The sequence below is a fragment of the Rhinolophus hipposideros genome (assembly GCF_964194185.1).
Source record: "Rhinolophus hipposideros genome assembly, chromosome: 21".
Lineage (NCBI taxonomy): Eukaryota > Metazoa > Chordata > Mammalia > Chiroptera > Rhinolophidae > Rhinolophus > Rhinolophus hipposideros.
In genome coordinates, this window is record NC_138067.1 from 15127270 (window position 1) to 15151323 (window position 24054).

A 24054-nucleotide genomic window follows, 5' to 3' on the forward strand; every position below is an offset into this window, starting at 1 on the left:
CAAATGACTATAGATTGCCACTTAAAAAATTAACATAGATTTCAGTGTTGTGGTCAATGAATTAAGTATTCTACACAACGCTTAGGCCTCTCGTGGGTTTTTAACATGCAAGAAGCACTGGCAATATGACTTGATTACCTTGATGGATGTATTTTTGGAATAACAGGTCTTCCTGTAGATGTCAGTTAACATCTTTGTTGTACAGATGTTCCAAGATTGAAAAAGAAATATACTGACTATGCTTCCCTCAAATCCTGGGATAAAGATAAAACTACTATAGTATCCACTTGCTGGCCAATATAATAAATTAGATCAAAGAAGGAATGAGAAGCCATCCCTCCAGGCTTAATCAAATATGGGTTTAGCAGAGGAAGCTGGTTAGAGTGGGGCCTCCTCATGCAGACATCTGTTAACCAAACAATGTTTCTGTTTTGTTCTATCTCCTATTATTATTAAGCATGGTGGTGACACAACATTCTTGCTGCTGCCTATAGGTTCTAAAGATGTAAAACAACCAACATAAAATAGATGAAGTCCCAGTGGCTAAACTCTGAAAAGAGAGAGAATAAGCGGGGCCAATTTTGGAGCAGAGTGTAAAGAAGCTGCCAGTCTCTTAATGTCGTAGGGGAGCGTGAAGAAGACATCTATATAACCTGGGGGGTTCAGAGAACCATCACTCTCCTATGAGATAAGGCTTTGGGGACTTCCTGCTTGTGTCTTGCTTATAAATGGCTGAAGTTTTTCTCTGCAAAGAGAGTTCACAACCAAGATTGTAGCTCTATTAGGGCTTGAAAGACATGCATGGGCATTGGTGTTAAAAATGCCAGTAAAGCAAATATTTTATCTTGCTATAAATATGTATAATAAGTTTATCTCAAAGTACCTCCTATATATTTCCCCTAAAATCTTAACTTTCTCGTGTAAAGGGTTAATATACTCTGTTACTAGAAAATTTAATCAAAAGCCTTCTTTGATGATCCATAAGTACCTGAGTACTCTGGTCTCAGCCCAGTGTCCACTCTCCTGCTCTTTTACACCCCTCAGCAATGCTCACCTCCTTTTACTTGCTCCCACTACAGGCCCTTTGTCTGAATCTTCTTTTCCCCCATTGTTTGCCTGGCTTTCTCCTCATCCAGCTACTGACTCAAAGACATCTTCCTAACCAACTTCTCTAAATCACCACCTTTCTCCCAACCCCACTTCATTGACAATTATCTGTCACACTTCATTGACAATTATCTATCACACAGCCCCGCGTACCTCCTCTGTACAATTATTACTAGGTATGCTTACCTAATCTGCTTGTTTATTTTGTAAACTAGCTAAAATGAATTGAACACCTTATGTGTCAGCCAATATCTGTGTATGTACAGTTATTAAAACCTTCGATCTTCATGACACCGGCATGAAGTAGGTGGCATAATTAACCCCCTTTATTGAGACTGAGAAATGGAGATTTACTGAAGTTGGTTCACTTTCCCAATGCCTCATAACCAGTACATTGAGAGACCAGGATTTGAACTCAGGAAGTCTTGATCCAGAGTCCCAGCCCTGTATGTTATGTATCTCTCACAATTGAAAATATAGATCTCAGGGATCAATGTACTTTCATGTATTATTTCATTCCCTCCTTATTTAAAACATACACATATACATAACGATTGACATGCTTGACTTTTCCCAATAGCTAACATATATCTACTAATATATATCTAAATATGAGTATATGTACTTGTATACCCACCCACATATATATATACACACACATAAATACATACACATATACATATACACATACATATACACATATAACTAAATGTACATGTTTATATCAAATATATAATTAACTACATATCAGGCACAGTTCTGCTCACATTGATATCCATCATCTAGAACTCAAAGTCATGTTAAAAAAAAGAATAGAATTCCCAGAGAAGCTACAAATGACTACAAATGTATAAGCAAATATTCAGCCTCACTATTCATTAATGAAATAAGATACCATTTCCTACCTCTCTAATTAGCAAGGATTTAAAAATAAGTAATACCCACTGTTGGCAGGAGCACAGGGAAAGGGCTTTGTCATATATTAGTGGTGGGAGGAAAAAAATGTTTACAGCCTCAGTGCATGCTACACGTATCAAAGGATTGCAAGTTTACTTTGGCCTTTGATCAGAAAAGATTCCTTTTTAGTAAATTAACTTAGAAAAAAAGTGAAGAACCAGACTAAGATTTGGGCTGAGAAATTTTCATTGTAGCTGTGTGTGTGTGTGTGTGTGTGTGTGTGTGTGTGTGTGTGTAAGCAAAAATAAAATGACAATAATATAAATATGCAACTATAGTCGGTTAGCTGGCAAGTATTTCCTGAGTACCTACTATGTGCAAGACCATGACTGAGGGGCTGGGAGTGTGCTAGTGAATGTGTAGATGAGGGTGTGATCCTTACCTTCTCGGAGTGCAGCCCCTCTTGGGATGGATTAAGTACAGGCTGTTAAATCCACAGGGCAGAATGTCAATTAACGATGGCAATAGCATTATAATGAGGACATACCAAAGCATGATTTCAGAGAATATTTAAATAAAGATAATGAAATACTATGGAAAAAGAATGGTGGTAAAGTTAGATACTAAATCAGTCTAATTTTGTAGAAAGTGGGTAATATATAGTACATAAAGAAGCATAAACAAACATACAGAAAGAAAACCACAGATAGAAAAGCACTAGAACATTAACAGTAACTATTACTGGGAAATGAAATTAAGGAGTTTTGGGTTCTAAAATTTCCATTAAAACATGCAAATATTTTATTGAGGGAATAATGCTAATAATAATACCAAAAAGTTCCCGGTGTAAAAGAGGTGATCAGTAACTTTCCACAGAACTTTCTTGTCCCAAGACTGTTACATTTCTGGGTCTCTCTATGGGGAAACAAGAAGCCTATTTCTTCTGCTGCTCATTGGTTGGCAACTCATCCCCCTGAATACAGTAAAAGCATAACCTCTTCCTAAAGCCACCCCAGAGCCCCGCCTCCCAGACACAGCGAGGTCCTCTCAACTCAACATCCCCATCTCCAGCCCCTCGTCTTCCCTTATCACAGCGTCTGGGCCTGATATGAGTCAGTTTGTTCGTACCACTGCCCTCTTCAGTGTGAGTTCCTGAGGGCATGGAAGCATCCAACTTGTAACTGGGACTCAGAGTTGATAGAATTAGTGAATTAATTAGCTGATAAGTTAATAATTGAAGACACAAAAGACTCAAACCAAGGAAACTCTGGTGACTAATGCAAAATGGCACATCATTAAAAAAGAGAAAGAGAGAGAGGCAGCTTTGCACAGTGCAAAAGTGTTGCTCTGTGAATCTGCCACACTTGAGTGACACATGGATGGACCACTTTATCTGCGTGCACTTACGCCGTTGGAGTCTTCACTTCCTCCTCTGCAAACGAATGGTGCAAGGGTGGTAAGACTATTACAAGACAAAAGGGGTAAAGGGTAAAGTATTTCTGTCAGGAAGGTATTTAAAGTATTCTGGTTTAATGGATTCGTGTTATTTTCAAGTTTATATTCATTTTAGGGTAGAGTATACTGTCTTTTTTCACTGCCCTCTTTGATTCTTAACTTCTAAAGTGACCTGTTGGTACTCATTTGACAAGTTTTTAAGTCTCTGTGAAGTTACTGTTTTAGACTGACTTTGAAATCATAAAATAGCAAACTTGCTTTCAGGCAGGAAGGTTAAGTGTGTGTGTGTGTGTGTGTGTGTGTGTGTGTGTGTGTGTGTGTGTGATTTCATTTGCTGGCACCACAAGTTTTATTGTCAAATAATATTCTGCTGGAACCAGGCTCCTTCACTCATAGAGAAGGAATGGAGGAAAAGAAGAATAGAGAGAATTTACTTTTAATTAAAACAGTGTTCCAGACACTAGGCACTTCACAGATGGTCTCTTAATCCTCATCGCGATGCCACATGGAATGCATTGTCTGTCCTTCCTCGCTTTTTGTGTACGAGGAAACCCTGACAGCTGGAAGAGGTTCCAAGGCAACCCCAAGGCTCTGAATAAGCCAATATTAGAAGGTGGATTCAAATTCAGGTCTGTCCAAGTCAAAAAATCAATGCTGAGAGAGGTGAAGTGAGCTGCGATCTACATATTGTAACTTCCCCTCTTATGTTGGTCCTGAGCCTCCTGCCTACACATAACTTTGCAGCAGAGAAAAGAGTGGTCTGTGACCCATCTGCTGACAATCCTGTTCACAGACATCACTTCCATCTGTAACCCACTGTGAAGGCATGTCATTAATGAGACACTGGGAACAAATAGAAACTGTGCTTCTTCTCATTGCTCTGCTACAAGCTGCCTAATTGGGATTTATAGGTGGCTGTGACAAAAATTTCTGCATAGTAAAATCCTGAGATTTCTCTTAAACTCTTAAATAATGACCACACAAAGCCTTAATGACTGAAGTGATAAGTTAAATACACCTCCACATTGCAAGTGTGTGTGTATGCATGTGTGTATGCGTTGGGGACAGGAGAGGCAGATTGTTTACACAAATTAAGCTAATACGTAAGTCCACAGCTTCAAGGAATGTCTGTTCTTTGTTAATTTAGACCTAAAGTGGATTAGGCTCAAGCCTTCTACCCACTATTGTTGAAGAGCCATTCACAGTGTCTAGAGCTGACTGGTTTATTTCCCCCAAGTATCTTTCTCACCTCTGATTGCTGGGCCAAATGCATTGCCTTTGGAACCCAGCGTAAGTGACACAATCCCAACTGAATGCCATCCCTCTCTCCTCTTTGGTGAGAATGTTAAATACTAGTGATAATAACCACACGATGGTGATGGTGGGTGCTTCATCTTTGACTAAACAGGTATGAAGTAGCCTCGTATTAATTAGATCTCATGTTATCCAATCAGCCGACAATGAAGCTAGAAATACCTCCTTTTGTAGTTTGGAAAAGAAAGGCTCAGACAGAGGGATTAACTCGCCTAAGATCAGAGTTGAATGCATGGTGGAGCCAGGACGTGGACACAGTTGTTTTCTGTAACAAGACTTTCACCCTTACTTAAGATTTTAACCACTTGCATTTATTAAGATTCTTTTTCAAATGAAGTATAGACAGAAACAGCATAAGCTATTAAAAAGGAGAATCTAGAAGGCCTCAAGGAGGAGAAAGGCTGTGAGCTTGGCCTAGATTGATTGCCAAGGAGAACTGAAGTGATGGTGTGGGAGACGGAGGAAGTGATGATGGAAACTCAGACTGTGCATGACACATGTAGAAAAACCTGTGTTGCTAGAGCTTATAATATTATTGACATGTCCCCTCCCTAAACTGGCTTTCCTGGTCTTTGGGTGCCGCAGTCATCTACCCCGTCAGTCAGACTGAAACCATAGGCGTCGTCCTTGATTCCTCTTCTTACTTTCCAGAGCGCACCTGTCCACTCTGGAACCATAAGTCATCACCACCCACCACTAGCCCCCGGCTAACCCATCACCCTTTCCGACCTCCAGGGCTGCACAGCCTCCTGACTGGTCTCCCTGCCTCCACCTTTGCCCCCCTCACCTCACACTGCCCTCCTCAGGATTCCAAAAGGAGGTTTCTAACATGTGCACCAGACAATTTTAGTTGCCTGCTTCTAACCCTCCAATACCGTTGATGCTATTGTACAATTTTATGTTCCTTTTAGGTTTTAATAACAACCTGAATGGTATACCTGAAAAAGGAGTTGTTGTAGTTAGAATATTTAAAATGAGAGTATTTAGAGATGGCTCTGTATTGTGCCTGGGATTTGTTTCAGGGTATTCTGGTGTGAGGACAGTGTATGAGGTTATGGCGAGACAAGACGAGCGTTGGGAACCTGGGCGACACATTACACTAACACGGGGTAACTTACTGCACTACTTTACCAATTTACTTTGAAATTGTCCATAAAAACTGTTAAAGGAAAAACTCCTGATGAAAGCAGAATAAAATATGAATCCTCAGCCTTAGCCTAGAATGGCACAACCTGTTTCTCATGCCTCTTTGTTCTCCTCTCTCCTGATTGTTCATTCTACTCCAGATCCCCTGACCTTCCTGGCCTTCGTAAATACCAAGCTCTCTCTCTGTCTCAAAGGGCTTTGAACTTTCTCATCCTTCACCTTGAGATTTCCTTTTTCTTAACCTTGAGGTGGCTGCTCCTTTCAACATTAGCTCTCAATGCAACCTCCATAATAAGCCTTTTCTCATCACTCCGGGAAAAGCATATGCTACACCCTTTCACTCTCCACTGTATGATCCTGTTTTATCTCCTATAGTATTTTAAACTACCTAAAAGTGTTCATCTCTTTGTCTACACAGTTTGAAAAAAAAAAAATCTATCACATTACAATGTAACTGCCTCCAAGGCAGGAACTGTATTTTGTTGACTCAGACAATCCCGCATTACAAGACTTCCTGGTATTCAGAAGTCATTCAAGGCACACTGGTTGAATAATTACATGTTGCTTCAGGTGATGCTTGAATGTAACACTCCCAGGAGCCTTTGTTTTTGTGGTCACAGTGACTGGGCAATACCACTGCCATTCAGGGCCCAAGGAGTTCAAAATGCCAAAAGTTTTGCAATGCATGGGACAATGTCCTGTCCAATGAGGAATTACCTTTCCCAATTTCCAATAATGTCCCCACTGAAAAAGCCAAGGCTAGAGAATGGCAGCCAGAGGTGGTGATGTCAAGGATGTTTGACATCACGAGGACAAGTAGGAATGGAGTGCTAGCGGAAAATCAGGACTAGACCAGGACAAGCCTTCTTAAAACCATCTTAAAGAATTGGCAATCTATTTTTAGAAGTTGTATTCATATTGTATTTTTGCCATGGCAAATTAGCACAAACTTAGTGGCTTGAAACGACCCAAATTTATTATCCCACAGTTCTGTAGGTCAGCAGTTCATTGGGTCATCTGACTAGACCAAAACAAGGTGTCACCTGGCCTGGGTTCTTACCTGGAGGCTCTGGAGAATGATCTATTTCCAGGCTCATCCAGGTTGTCGCCTGCATCGAATTCTTTGTGGGAGTAGAACTAAGGCCCTCGTTTCCTTGGTGCCATCAGCTGGGGACTGGTCTTTGCTCCTCAGACATGCCCACACATTTCTCACACTTTTCAAGTGACCACCTGCAGACACAGAGGGTCAAATACCTCTCAGGCTTCAGATCACTTTGACTTCTTCTTCTAGCATAACCCTCTATCCTTAGGTGGAGAAAGTTCTCTGCTTCTAAAGAATTATGTAATTAGATGGCGACTACATGAATAATCCAGGTTATTTACCCTCACTGATTTAAAGTCCATAACTTTAATTACATCAGCCAAGTTTCACGTGCTATTTAATGTAACTTAGTCACAAGGTCCAGGGATCAGGGCATGGACACCTTTGGTAAGCCATTCTGTCCACCGTGGGAGTCGTTGCATCTCCTTAAAGTGGCACGTTAAATTACCCAAACCTGTTTAAATAAGCATTCCTTTCTCCGTGGCTATCTTTCAGCAGTAAGTTTTCTTCTCCTTTAGGAGCCATGACAGTGAAGCCCGCAGGTACTCTGCTGGGAACGTCGTGATAAGCCAGGCGCTGCACATCAAGCCAAATGGTGCTGTGGCCCGAGCTCCAAACAGATAAAGCCGAGAGGAAGGGACTGTGCCTGCTTCCACAAATGGTGGGGCTCAGCTGTGTCCCCATTTCTGGGAGAATTTATGAGTAGAGCACATGCCAGGAAACATGGAGAGCTTCTCTCCCAGAAGCAGATGCTGCTGATCCCCATACAGAAGCACTGAGTGCTGAACCTCACCCTCCAGCACTCCCAGACGCTGCCTGCCAGATGGCCACAGCTAAACCCACAGCTGAAGGGGTATCTGCTGTTGGCACCACGTACGCCTCTGTGGGACTGGTTAGGACCCGAGGCGATAGGGCAGGGCATCAAACACACATGGGTAATAGAAATGCTTAGGAGGAGAGCTCTTTGCAGGCATTAACTCAACCTGTACAATATTCTCAGGTGGATGGTGTGATTCTTATGCCCATTTTATACAAGGAGAGATCAAGGCTGGGAGAGGTTGGGAAGCATGCCAAAGATAACAGAACTAGTAACAAGCAGAGGTGAAATTTGAATGGAAGCAAACACTGTGTTTCCCCGAAAATAAGACCTAACCGGAAAATAAGCCCTAGCATGATTTTTCAGGATGACATCCCCTGAAAATAAACCCTAATGCGTCTTGTGGAGCAAAAATTAATATAAGACCTGGTCTTATTTTTAGGAAAACACAGTAGTATGTGTTCACAGCTTTTAGAATCTCTATTCTTAGGCACTGCACCAGCTAGATCAGATATCAAGAGGCCTTTATCCCTCTTCCCCAGGCTCCATGGCATCCAACCTCACTTTGTGCCAGCTTAGATATGCCCAAATCTGAGCAGTTACCATCTGATGAACCTTCCTCATTTACAGGTCAGTGGTCCAGAATGTTTGCCTTCTGTGGAATGGCATGTAAAGCTGAGGATAGGAAAATGGAAGCTGACACACAGAAAGGAGACCTGTGGCCAAGAAAAACTAGGGGAATTGAAGCCAAATGTAGATATGACACCAGGAGAACGTGCAAAAAGGGAGGAAGTGCTGTCTGACACATAACTCAGCTTAGGGGTACTGAGTACCCAGTGTGAAGTTGTACCTAAAGGCCAGGCAACAACATCCCGAGCATGCATTGAGTGCTTAATATGCATCAGGAACTGTATTATACCCCTTACACAGATGATCACATTAATTCTAAAAATATCTTTATAAGAAAAGTTGTTACCCCTAGTTAATAAATAGATGGAGAACCTGATCCTGAATGACGTTAGGTAACCCCTTTCAGGTGATAAAATGCACTCCTGAGATTTGAACCCAGGCAGCCTGACATGAAATGTGATTTGTTAAATCCAATGTTTTCTACTCCTAAAGATCTCAGTTGTCAGCGGAGAAACAATCTGTCTTAGCACCACACTGGAGCTGACAAGAGTCAGGTGAATACATGCTTCATGGAATAAAGGACCCAGATTAAGAGATGTTCCACTTTCTAGTGACACACATAGCATAGGATGCATTTCATAAATGATTGTTGCATAAATGAATTGAATGAAACTGAAAGAGTAAAGGCATTGAGGAGATCAGGCCCACTGTTGGGTTACCAAATCAGACAGAGAGAAAGTCGTGGTAAACATATGGGACATAATCCAGAGGCAAAGGTAAGGTTCTATCAAGATTAAGTTGTTAAATCAGGCCCAAGGTACTATTAGGTAGAGCCAGGTAGGCATGAAATGAGGCTGTATCTTGGGTCACTGCTTCCACTTTCTATCAGGTGTGCACTGCACATGCCATGTGGTGATACGGAAGTACCCACCCTGGCTGGACCCTGTGACCACCACCTCTCAGGTTGGCTTGGGGCATATTCAGGCAGACGAAAGGAACAGAGCCCTGAGGCCTTCCCTGGAAACACAGTGACTAGAGTGGTGTGCATATTACAGAGACACATCTGACCAGGGCACATGATAATTATTGCCAACAGAATGGGAATTTTTGGGAAAGCCTCCATTTGTATAGATGGCCAAGGAGCAGGGCTCCCTCCCTGTATATATACGAGGCACTAAATTTACACCACCACTGCCAAATGAAACTCACATATATAAAGTTTCTTAGCTGAAAAACAGTAGTAATATACTATCTCCATAGAGTTATGATCGTTAAATAAAATACACTCAGAAACAGGCCTGACCAGAAGGAAGTAGGAGAGATTATAGATATAGATAAAGAGATATAGAGATACTGTGAATGAGTTAATAAAGGATGAGTATCCCCAAAGGAACATAATGGGGATGCATTCAAAGTTGGTTTTCTTTTCTCCCTTTTCCTTTTCAAGTTATCTCTTGGTCCAGTTGCTATGGCCACTTTGTAAACCTTAGGGACGTAAAACAACCATTTAGCATGCTCATAGATATGTGTTTCCCAGGCTATGACAAGTCACAGCTGGGATGGCTTGTTTCTGTTCAACAAGGCTGGGGTTGGCATCATCTAAAATCTTTGTCACTCCCATAACTAGGGGATATATCTGTATCATATATTATATCCAGTATTGTATGATAGCTATGTCACATTGGATATCTGGTCACAAAGCAGCGCTGGCTGTGGGCTGAGTCTTTAGGTGAGAAAATCTAAACAGTCAGTCGGACATCTACCCGTCGGCTTTCCCTGTGGCCGGGTCTTCCTTACAATATGGCGGTTGGGTTCCATGGGCAGGCATCCTGAGAGGAGGACAGGCTGACGTTGTACTCTGTTGGTCACAGCAGTCCCTTCCCGCTCAGGTGCAAGGGAAAGCGAAATGGTCTCGAACTCAATGGGGCTCTGGGAGAATATGTAGAACTGCACATGTTGCTGTGGCCATTTTGAAGAAATAGAATCTGTCACGCCCTCTACCATCCAAACCATCTGATTTATCGTAAAAAAAAAATGGTTATCATCCATCTGATTTATTATTTTAAAATAAGCTATGAGAAAAATCTCTCTCTTTTTTTTTTTTTTACACTAAACTTGTAGTATTCTAGCATATCTAAATCTTGGCAAAATTATATTCTAAAATTATAAACAGAGTTTGGGTTAGGAGTATGGCTTTATTGTTTCCGATTTGTCTTATGCATGCCCGACAAAAATTAAAAACTAGGAGGACAGATTTTTATTAAGCAAGCATAGGAAGTCCTCAAAGAATCAGTCATGTTTTTGCATAATATGCATTTTCTCATTCTCCCATATGTTTGGATATTTACAGCTACATATTTCTTCCTAGTTCAAACATAACAGGGGAAATATATAACTGGGCCTGTCTTTGGCCCAATTTCCTCACCTGTCAAATGCAAAAGGATGGGAGGCATAAGCAATTCACCAAGTATACTCTTTGGCATGCTAATTATGATAACATAGAATGGATCCTGTAATCAAGTAATTGAGAGTATGACAGTATTTTTGTTGTAAAATTTCTCAGAGCCTTTAATATTTTCCTCCAACCTTTTGTGACCATGGACTTTCTTTTGCAAGATCACCTTAAAGGGTTCACGTTCTCTGGACTATTTATTGAGAAATGCTGAGATGGGTCAATCATTCTTAATTTGCTTTTCTGTAGAACAGTGTTATAAAGAATGGTAGCCTTTCCCCAAAGGATAGAAAGGGAAAAGAAACCAAGAGAATTTACTCAGTGTTACATGTCAGTCTCCGTACTTATTTCTAACCATTTTGACATCTAATACATCTTCCTCTTCTAAAATATATCTTTAAATGGCATCTTCCCAACCGTGCTTTTTAGTAATAACAATTACCATTTATTGAGCCCATATCATGGGCTTGTCCCACATCAAACACTTTGCATGAATGACTTCACTTAATTCCCTAAATGACTCTACACAACCAGAAATGTTACTGTCCCCATTTTCCAGATGATGAAACTAAGGTTCAGAAATATTAAGGAACTTGTCCAAGGTCACAGGTAAGGAGCAGAGGCAGGATTTAAAACCTGGTCTCAAGAAGTCCAATGAACTATGTTAATACCTGGCAGTCTGGCATTTTTATCATGCAGCTACCATTACAAAAATAACGGGTAAGCCTCAGATCCCACTTGTTTTTAGTAAATTACATCCTGTTCATCTCATCCTGCACACCCATTCCTGACTATTTCCAAATTTCTTAGATTGTGGACCTTTAGCCTGGATGATGGTGAAACTGATCATTGTTTATGTTGCTGCTGCTGATGATGATAAAGGAGATAGTTTATTTATTATTTTATTTTTATTTATTATTTTATTTTTATTTATTATTTTATCATTGGCTATAGAACCTGACGTTTGACCTTGCTCTTCTAGCTTCAATCATGGCTTTCTTCCTCATCTAAAATTCAAACTCATTCCCTTGTTATGTGACTTTTATCAACTGTGGGATAATACATCTGACCCATGTCAGCCCCAGGACATTCTTTCTCAGTGCTGATTCTCTACTGCAGTTCCCTTGTTGTTTGGGTCCAGTTACCATGCACTGTTTAGGTTCAAAGTCCCCAGAGGGCGACTGCAGGGTGTTTCCAGAAAGAGTGGTATCCGGGTCCACGCCCATGAAAACAAGGGGGCGAGTTGGTGCCCGGTGATTGTCTTGAGTATTTATTGACCACCTGCGATGTGGTGAGCCCTGTATTGGGGACACATTGATGAGCAAGAAGGAAGCCAGCCTCTGCCCTCATGAAACTGGCCATCTACCAGGGGAGCCGAATACTAGTGCCATAGTCATGCAAGAGGATTTATGAAAACAAACTGAGATATGTAGGCTGAAGTAAAGGCACAGGGGTTCATGCGCCTATAAATCAAACAAGCCTGATTTTCTTCATGGGGTCAGAGAAGTCTTATTCCAGAGAATGGTCCTGTCGTGCTCTGGAGGACAAGTAGGATAAATGACGGCGATGTCCCAGAAAAGGGGAGGAGGGGACAGCCGGTGCAAAGACCCAGAGACGCACTGCGCCTGGCCCCGGGGCAGCGGAAGCTGAGCGCTGTGGCCGCAGCACGGGAAGCCCAGGGTAGCCCCTACTTCCCTTTGCATTTAGAGCCTTGCAGGCTGAGAAAAGGAATTTATTGTACGAGCAGCAAGTTTTCCTGAAGGTCCCAACCAGGGAAACGAAATGAACTTATTTGCAATTTTAAGAAAATCGCTTTGGCTACAACCATAAAAGAGAACTGGAGGGGCCAGTGCGGAGGTTATTATCGTCGTAGTCCAATAGAAGGTGGCTCACTGCTGATCCCCAAGGGCCAGTTCTGCTCTTACATTACGTAATTTTATGTTTATCCAGCAGAAATTATAGACATTATTGGCCTGCATTTATTTGAACCAAACACTACGTTTTATTGAATTTTTATACTATTTCTCAGGAGACGTATCTTATTTGAAATCGCGCTGCCTACGCTCCCAAATTGTCTCTATAGGTAGGGACACTTCATTGATTATGATTGTTAAAGAAGCAGCCTGACCAATTAAATGTTTAAAAAGTCAAACCACCTGGGGTATGTGGTGTGTGTGTGTGTGTGTGTAGTTAATGAAATAGAAATGTCCTTGAGGAAAGATGGATTAGAGAGGAGATACATATTTTTTAAGGTAGTATCTACTTTATTCACTGGATAAATATTTATTGAAGACTCACTATGCATTCACCACCGTCCTAGCCTCTAGTGTAAAGTACAATGAGAGAAACTTCTCTTTTTCTTTTTTCCTCTCCTGCCCTCCCCTCCCTCCTCCTGTCCTTTTCTCTCTCTCTAACTGAAAGAATGCAGGGTTTTGGATACACATAGATTTGGCTTTTCATTCCAGCCCAACAACTGTGTAACCTTGAGTAAGTCATCTTTCTGAGATCGATGTCAAGGAGAATAATATCTAAGGTTTTAAGAATAATATATAAGGATTGTATAAGGGTTGAAATAACATATTTCAATCATTTAACATAGTATCTGATACATATTTTCCAGATTAAACTAATGTTCCCAAATTGAGATCGTACCATAATCGTTTTTGGCATTCATGTTTATGGTTGGCAATAATTTCAATGACATTAGCAAAACACTCTACTCTCTTGACTGGGAAATACCCGTTTTGAATACTTTATTACTTTAAAAACTCCCAAAGCTGGGCAAATCAACTTTAACTTATGATGCCAAGTTATGAAGAAGAGCACCTTAAATTATACCAATATTGTGTTCTTTCCCTCTTTGTAATCTTGAAGACTATAGTCAAAAATATATGCATATGAATACACATTACAAACACATACAAATACACACACACCGGCAAGGTGGGGCTACCTTTGATATTTGCAGTTGTTTACATTTTGGATGTGTTATCAAAGTCCTGAAGTAATTTCTGAAGCCTTGAAATAGTGGTGCTGCTGGCAATTTAATCCTCACTTTATCCACTGCTTCTGCCCCAGGCTGTAAGAAAGCACATTGTTCATGGGTAATTTCCCACTACTTCCTGCTGCTAACAAAATGGATACTTTCTTTAAACGAGAAAACACCCTGTCTGGCATTGCTCACTTCAATTGGCAACGGGTTCCAAATGATCAAAGTCACAGTCTGCTATAAAGACAGCTCCTGTGTCTGTGAGAAGAGGCTCAGCGGTCTCTAATTCACAGGCTTGTACCTACTGAGGCTTTAATACATTTACTTTCACTAGAGTAGGGTCAGTAAATACCACATATGCCCAAATGTAAGTCGATCATCTGTTTTCCTAACCCAGCAAGAGGTGAAGCATCCACTTAAGTTACTGAATTTGTTCGTGTAGTTACAGATTCTGCCATCATTCACATGAAATATCAACCTCTTCTCATCCTTCTTCAAGACCAGTGTCTTTAGAACACATCATTTCCACTTTCATCAAGGTGATCTAAATAACAGAGAGTTTGAGCCTCCGTATGATGATGTCACTTGCTCCCAATAACCACTCCCATCATATGCCCTTTTGCCATCTGTGCATTCCTCTTCTTAGCGAGTGTCTTTGACCTCTACAATGTAACTATTTACTCCATTTCTTTTTTAAAGTTGTCTTCAAGAGGTTTGTTTACAACAGCATCTAAGCTTGCAGTTGTGAGGTAAGAGCCTCAGGAATAATTGCTAAATTGTGTTAAATTCCCTTGCCTTTTTATTTTTGATTTTTAAGTGATTCTGCCAGTGACCTCTTTAAGCAATCCAATCTAGTATTGATTGAGGTCCTTTCAGGCTAATATGCTGTACTTTGTTCAAGCTACAGTAATTGAGAAAGTGCTCTGTAATGTGAGACGTCTTATTAGGACTCAAATCTGAATCTTCCAGGAGAGTGGGGGTGATGTTGCTTGGGGAAAAGAAAACCTTATTTTCTATGTAAAGATTATGGTTCATTGCAGAGATGTTGCTATGCCCCTCCCCCCTTGCCTTGGAAAAAGAGGGCTTGTTCATTTGTTTGTTTGTTTTGAATACTTCATGGCATTCTTTTGTGTCGAGGCCAGCCTCAACTTTTCACAACACTGCTCTATAGACAACCCATTTTGTAAGCCATGCTGAGACTTACTGTGCTGTGGAAGTTTATCTGTTCAGCACTTACTCTATGTTACCCATTGGGATAAATGTTTTTCATTTATTTTTCAAATCTCAGTGAATACCCACAGACAAACGAAGAGGCAGGTATTTCTGTTCTTTCCTTTTTACAGATGAGAAAAACTGAGGCCTAGACAAATACCACACCTTATCAGTGGCAGAATTGAGCCTCAAACCCATGTTTTCCTGATTCTGAAATGTTTTTGTGCTTTTTATTATTTTTTTTTTTAACATAGTATATGTAGACAGTCCTACCATATGTCTATGGAAGAACTGGTTTTAGACATCTCTCGGAAAGAGAAAAAAGATTATTTTGTAGTTAGGAAAGGTATAATTTAATGGCCCCTGTTCCTGTATTGCAAAATTCAAAGGATGACCCTGCAGTTTCACTCCTGGGTGTTCAAATAAGAGAAATGAAAACATATGTTCACACAAAAACTAGTACATAAATGCTCACAAAAGCTTTATTCATAATAGCCTCAAGCTGGAAACCACCCAAATATTTGCAAATAGCTACTAACAGGTGAATTATTTAACAAATTGTGTTGCACAGTTCAATGGAATACTATTCAGAAATAAAAAGGAAAGAACTAGTGATACATGTAACAGCATAGGTGAATCTGAGAAACATTTTGAGCAAAAGAAGCAAAGCACAGCTGTATATAATGAGTGATTCCTTTCATAGGAAGGAAGAGAACAGGCAAAACTAACCTACAGAAACAAAGCAGATTCATCAATCAGTCATTACCTCAGCTAGGGGTTAGGGCTTTAGGGAAATTTTTGAGATGATGAGACTATTCTATGTATGGATCGTGGTGGTGCTTACATGGGTGTGTATTCTTGTCAAAACTCACTTGATGTACATTTAAGTGGGGACCTTTTAGGTAAGACATATCAAAACAAAGTTGATTAAAAATTAAAGAAGGGGATTTATGATTACAACTAGGACGATTGAGGCATTAAGTAAAACAAAGACTGGCTAATTTGAGGACAAAGGTATTAAGAATCGGCAATCAACTAACAAAGGCCATAATAAAGAAATAGGGGATAATTGACCTTGAAAGTAGATGACTCAAGGGAAGAGGTGGATTGACCTCAAACATCAGTTACAAGGTCATATGTAAGAGGGAAGAAGTCTGAACATGCATTAAACAATGCAGGGGAGGGAGATCCTGGTTCGACCTCAGGAAACCTTTCCGACAATTATAGTTGTCCAGTGAAATAGGCTGCCTTCTGCAGTAGTGAACCCCAATAGAAGTGCTCAACGGAAACTGGGTACACAACTCTCAACAGTCATGTTCAAGACATCTTTAAAATGAACCAAAGGGCAAATTAGAAAGTCTTTAAATAAACATGATTTCATTCATGAGATCAAAAACATCTGTAACGTCTAGTTCAATGCCAAAAGCACACATGAGCACATCTAATGGAGGGGCAGCTGTCCATGTGCCAACATTTGGGATGGTTCATTAAATTAAAATGCACAGAAAATTGGCCTTAATTCTGCGAAGGCATTTGGCCTCCTTATAAATGAAATACATTTATTCCTCCCCACCCCTTCACACCCCCCCACCCCCATGAACTGCTTCATTTCTTCAAATTTTATGGAGCTCCTATTAAAGGCTGGGAGAATACACATGTATACACAGAGAATCAATGTTTATCTAATTGTGAGGGTGGGTTGGGGGGAGAGGACCACACACATGACAACAGGTAGCAAGATCTGTATCCAAAGAATACCAAACCCAAATTGCTCTGGAGGGCCAGGGGCCTTTAAGAACCCAGCTATTGATACACTCTGCCCATCACCCAACTTCTGCAAGTTATAGCAGGGGTTTCTCACAATCGACACTGTGAACACCTTCCTGAATATCTGCTCAGTCAGCCTTCTCTTCTTGTACACCCCAAACCTGAACCTGAGATGCACTCGTTTCTCACTCCCACCCTGCTCACGCCCACCACATCCAATTGCCCGTGATTTTTTCTGATTTCCCTCTAGCATTTCTCATATACAACCCTTTCTCTTTATTCTCCCCACCACTCTCTATCATCAGGCACCCATAGTTTATGACCTGGTTTCGTGGAATAGCTTTCTAAGCAGTCTCCCTGTGCTCTGTTTACCCCTTCTGGGTAGGGAGACCATTTCAGCAAAGCATTTAAGACCCTCTGTGATCTAAACCGTTTCCTCTCGTTGTCTGACCCTATCTTGCACTTCTTCCCTTTATGTCCTCTGCTTTGATAATAGTCAGTTGTGTGAAATTTTTGCCATTGATTCTGGTGTGATTCCAGAGCTCCTGTCTTGGTACCGTCTTTAATGTGGGGTGTCCTGCCATGGAAACCTTAAGCAAGAGAAGCCAAAAGAAAATAATGTGCCCCTTCAATACCAGTTCAGCAAGTGCCTGGTATCCTCCAGGGCAGAGCTCTGAAGAAGGCGAGTAGGATAATGTGGTGTGAGCTTTCATATACCCTCTCCCCTTAACTCTATGGCATCAGCTCTGCTGAGTACATCCATACCTGACTCATTCCACCAGTTACACATATTTAAAAGGTAGAGCAGAGAGAGACCTGGCCTTACCTACTATGGCAGGAAGCAGACATTGAGGCAAAGCTTGCCAAAGCTGTGTTGAGAAGCAGCACCTGTGATTGAAAAGAGGAAGAAGCAGGCCTACCAGCCCAAAGAGAGGCTCTGGAAGGAAGATTGCCAGTTAGGGGAGTCCTGCACTGCATGGCAATGGCTGGGCCTTATTTGCTCCTCACCCTCCTCGAAGGTGAAAGTCTTTCATTGTACCCAGGAGATAGTCTATATACTGCTCCTAGGTATGGGATTTATTCTCCATAATCAGAACAGGACTATTCAGTATTGGGATTCCTTCTCTGTAACACAATATGTAAGATACAGCAACCCGTCTTTTATCCTGGAGGGGGTGTTTGGCACATTCATGACTACTTGGTGATGAAAAACCTTACTGAAGTGGCAATAGCTTGTTCCCGACTGTTGGTAGGGTTCATCTCCACCCTCCAGCCACCGCTTGTACATCTTACCCAATTAGCATGATGTCATCAATGATATATCAAAGTGATATTTTCTGGGATATCCAGGTAATCCAGGTATCTTCAGATTACCGTACAATAGTAGATAGGACATGTGACTTCACCCTGGGGCAACATGATAAATGTGTACTGTTACCCATTCCATTGGAATGGGAACTGTTTTTCACTATTTCCCAATTGGGATAGGAAAGAATATATTCACCAAATCAATGGCACACACACTGAAGCCTTTTGAGCTGCTCTGGAAGATGCCTCATCCAACATAAAAATGACAACCAGAGCCACTGCTTGGTAGACTGCCTACAGTCCTTCTTCAGAATCCATACAGTTTTTGCAGGGGCCAGCCTGGCCCATTAAATGCAGATCTTTAAAAGTGGCACTAATCTCCATGATCCATCATATCTCCTCCTTGCCAAAAAACTGTTTTGATTTCATATCTTGGCTGGGTCAGGAGCCATTTCAGAGTCTTCCGCTTGACTTTCTCCACCATAATAACTCTGACCTCATATGCCAAAGTCATAATGTGTAGGTTGCTAATACTTTGCAAGAATGCCGTTCTCTTAGGGGACTGGAAAAATGACCTCTCGATGAGCAAAAAATCAGTGGAACCGCTGCCTACTGTAAGCCAGATTTTGGACAAGACTATTTCTTACTTGATCCCCAAATGATTCACTCAAAAAGAGGAGCTCTGATGGTTCTTTGCTCGTAGGTTTCTTTGAAAAGTTTTGAGACCCAGAACCAGTTGAGTGAAGACACGGCCAGGTCTCCAGAGGGAAGGAGATGATGAGTAGCAAGATGATGAGTACCAGTATATACTCTAAAAACTTTCTCCAAAGAAACTTACGAGCATTTACTGAAGTGACTATAGACTGGGGAAATAGGACTGCCTGGACATTTCAAGGACAGATGTACAAACACTCTGATATTGATACACCATATCCCATTGCAAGGAAAGAGACTTCTGATTCATCCTGGTCTTGAACACACCCCCTTCTGGCGTGCTTCTTCTAAGATATAGGGCAAGCAAAAAAGTTTCTTCCTCGTCTGTGTTTTCAATTTCTCAGAGCACAGTAGTAAAATTACTTATGTCTGACTTCTCATCCTAAAAGGAGAGGTCTTCATCCTAGGAGATCAGCTAATTCTTTTCACATCCTGAGAAACCTTGAATGAACCCAGTTGTGGGAAACTTGAAAGTCTCCAGAGAATTCAGAACTGAAGAAGGATTTTGAGGCAAAAGGCAAGCTAAAATGCCTTTAATTTCAAAATAATGTATTTAAATCAACCTTCACCCAAAATAGCAATGTAATACATGAGTTAAATACTTGGTTTTTGTTTTGTTGGGTGTTTTCGTTGTTGTTTTTTTTAAGTGACGGAGCAGTGTTCTGCTACTCTTGATGGAAGATCATGGATAAGTCACTTCACTTCTTTGTGAAATTATTTCCTCATCTGTAAGAAGAGGTCCATAGACTCGATTACATGGAAGTTTCCTTCCTTTTCCAAGACCCACAACTCAATTTCCCTAAAATATTAAAGAACTCCCTTGAGAAATTTTTGAAAATCTGTGAAGTCTCCAAAACTGAGACTTTAATGAGTTTTCTTGCATATTGTGTACATCTATACCTTTTATTTCCTTATAGCTCCATGTTACATGGAATTTTGTATTACTTTTGAATCTCTTCACATTTGAAACAGCCTCTGTGTGAAATCTTAGCTTTTTCAAGATGTCCATTAGGATTCAAAGTAAAGTAATTTCCCTGCCAAGATTTCTCCCTTTGTTATCTTGTCTTTCCATCAGAGGCTCCATTCAGTCTGTTACACAACTCAGGCAGTGCTTAGGGCTGCTTCCTTGCATGGAGTATTAAATCACCGGCCAGGCCATCTTTTCCAGGGTATTTGCACACAAAGGCCTGGTATGAAGGTTAAAAATCTATCTTGATATTATCACTTGGGTAATCAAAGAAGTAATTATAAAATTGCTCTTGGAAGACAGGCAGCATGATTCAGCCTTGGAAAAGCAATTTATTTTCTTTTTCTTTCTTTTTTTTCTTCAAAAAGCACATTTGGCATCTGTCCGTGATTAATGTAACATTTACTCAACATAGCAATGACGGGGGTCCTCTCATTATTATAGACAAGTTATTACAACCAAGTTGAGAAATGATTGCATATTTCAACATGTGATTATACCATAGTTTCTATGCTGAATATATGAATTACTAATTAAGACAACTCTAATGTTTAGGGCATAGCAAATATACCCCAGTAATATCTTTTTGTTTCAGATCTTTCTGATAAGTTGCTTCCCAGTGAAGTGGAAAGTGGAAAGTCATAGCATATCACATGGGCTGGTAGGAAGCAGTGAGAGCACCTAACTGTGCTCTGTGGAAACCCTAAGGATCCCCCAAAATGACTCAAGGGAGCCCCAAAAAGGTAAAGAAAGGCCAAGTAAATGAAGTTCCAAGTCCTTTGACCTACTTCAACTTGAACAACCCTTTTTAAGAGTTAGAAAGTTAGTTTTTCTATTATAGAAGCTCATATTGTTTGTTTTGTGTTTTTGTTTTTGTTTTGTTTTTTCTAATTTAGTTTTCTAAGTAGAAATCCCTGGTGTCACATTGCTTCCACATGGTTCTCCCACCTTGGCTGAATTGCTCAAGTGATAGGACTTTCTTTACTTTTGAGGCTGTCAATTCTATTTTCACAAAGGCCTCAGGAGGTCTTTTCTGATTTAGACAAAAATTGTGTATCTCAACAGTGTACATTCTGTCCTTGAGTGAGTTGTTTGGAGTCACTTGCAAAGGTTTCATTATGTGTGTAACAGGTTGTGCTCTCCATGGAAGTGACTCAGAGGTAGAGGTAGTGTTTATCAGACTGTTTATCAGACTGTTTGTCAGGCTGTTTATCAGGCTGTTTATTAGTGAATGCCCTTGGAATCAAGGCCTGTGGGAAAGTGGGAAAGGAAAGGGAAAAGGGAAAAGTCAAGCTGTGACACACTTACCCCACAAGGAGCTCTGGGGCTCAAAGTGAGCAACCTCCTTTATTAAGAAAACCCATAGTTTAATTCTACCCCATCTCTTGCTATTATCCCATGCTTGAAGTTCCTTTGGAAATGGTCTCTTGCTTCTCTTATCAGGTTAGCATATCTGAGCATCAAAGCTGTGCTGTGATGTACATCACCACCATCTCTACGTGAATATTGCACAGACACTTCAGGTTTAACTTGTTCAAATTGAAGCCCTTCCTTTCCTCATCCCAGTGGTGTTAATTCCACCTACCAATTGCTCAGCGAAAAATCTTTAAAATAACTCTTGACTCCCATCATTCTTGCATGCCCTACATCCATCCTTCATGAAATCACATGGGCTCTACCTTCAAAATCCAGCAGGAATCCAGCCACCACTCACCATATCCAATACTACCATCTTGGTCTGGGGCACTGTTTTCTCTGAACCTGATTACTACAAGTCTCCTTGATTCTGTCTTTGATTATCTGCAATCTACTCCCAGTACATCAACTACAGTGATGATTTTTTTTTTGCTCAAAAATCTTGGCTCCCCTTTTAACGTAGAGCAAAAAAATAAAACCCTTCCCATGGCCTATAAGCCTCAAATGATCTACTTCCCTTTATCTGTGTGACCTCATTGTCTAGTGCTCTCTTGCCTGTTCACTCCACTTCTAGCACACGAGATAGCATATCACGTGTTTGGATCAATGGTGAGAAATGAAATCACTGCTGGATGGAATAGAGCAGAAAGAACTTTGTATGAGATAGCAAGGTGACTGGACATTTTTCTCTTTAAAAAACAGTGGAAAGACTTTGAAGCATTTCAAGCAAGACAGTAAAATGATTAGAAATTTGTTTTGAAAAGATAAGTTGATAGCTCATATCAAAGAGGGACTAAGGGAGTAAAATACAGGGGAATAGTTAGAGATGTTGCAATAACACACGTGAGAGCAGAGAATAACCTGGAAAAAAGGGCACTGGCATCAGAAACAGAAGGAGACAATCAGAGTGGGGACTGGTCGTAGCCGGATTCTTGGTATATACGTAGTTTGTAGCCCTCTGAGTAGTTGAATGATTTGTATGGAAAATGAATAAGAGGGATTTCCACAGTCCTGGATTGCATCCCTGGGAGCATGTGGGCACCATCCATTAAGATAAGCAATAAAGGAAGAGGAACAATTTAGAGAACAACGTGGTTTCTATTGGGGCTATGTTGAGTTGAATACAGTTTATCCTGCATGTGAGCTATTATAGAAAGAAATCAATCAAACAGTTGAAGTTATAGAAGTGAAATTCAGGAAATAGATCAAAGGTATTGGAAGACAGCTTAAAATGGCAATTGAAATCATGAAGACAGCCTTGGAAATATCAGTATATAGGTACCAGCAGAAGGAGAGGATATCTCACTCAGAGTTCACAGGACAAAGCTGTTTGAAGTACAAATTAGTCACCTTTTGACCTCTCCTAGTTAAAACCAGTAGAGAGAAGACACAAGGAGATATGTGCCAATTAGTATATCACCATCATTTGGCTTTAATGACTCTTTAAACACAGTACTCCTCAGAAAAGTTGGGTTTACTTAAAATCCTATCCCTGAATGTCTCCTGCAAACTATATGTCCCATGCCACCATGCCAGTGGGCTTCGGGGTGTACAGTCAGCCCTCCATGTCCATGGGTTCCGAATCTAAGGATTTAACCAACCAGGGATCAAAAACATATATATATATATATATATATATATATATGTTTTAAAAGTTACATTGTTCCTGATGTATACTATGTAGTTAGGCCTACAGTGGTTGTGGCTGTACAGAACATGTATTGACCTTTTCCTTTTCATTATTCTCTAAACAATACAACAACTATTTACATGGCATTTACATTTTATTAGGAATTATAAGTAACCTACAGATGATTTAAAATACATGGGAGGATGAACATAGGTTTTATGCAAACACTATGCCATTTTATATAAGACACTTGAGTATCCACAAATGTTGATATTTGTGAGGTGACCTGGAACCAATCCCATGTACATGCTGAGGGCTGACTTCATTTGAACAATGGATAATATTGATGGAAGATTGAGAAGACAGGGGAAAAAAGCAGAATTTTTCTTTCTCCTTTTCAAGGTTTGGGGGCATTTTATGATAGTGACTGAGTACCCCCAATGATTCTAGCTTCTAACATAGTTCCCCTTTTTCTGTGGAATGAGGCAGACCTTTATCTGATTCTAGCTCCCACCAGATAGGCCCAACCACTGGGTTCTGTTAACACCACCTCCTTCCTCTCTTTGTCCCTTCATCCCTAGGGATGGTAGCCGATTCCCAGTATTGCTGAAATCTCTTTGTTTCTTGGACTTCTCTCATGCCCTTGTAGATTTTTCAGTCATTCCATCACTTGTGTAACCCATGAAATCTGCATACGTTAGCCTATATTAAATTTGAATCACCTACCGTGGTCTCTGTTTCTTAAGTTGATGGTGTATTGAACATATATTTGAAAAACATATCTTCAAATTAAAGCCAAAAATTTACAGGCCTCCTATTAACTGTCTGTCTCAGGCAGTAATCAAAATAACAAAGGGGGTCCATTTTCACTATTTTTAACAGGCTTGATCTGTCATACCTATCTGGTGGGAAAGAGAAAAATTTGGAGAAGGGGGTGGAGAGAACAGATCTATTTCCCACCTGGAGACTAGGAACGCAGGTTGAGTCGAGCCTATTTATGGGCAGAAAAGAAAAGAGCCATGAACTTCCTTTCTGGACTGAGGAATTAGCCTCTGGTAAACAGAATCCAGGGGCTCAGCTATCTCATCCATCAGAACAGTCATCCCCCAGGTGAGGTGATTAGCCCTATAT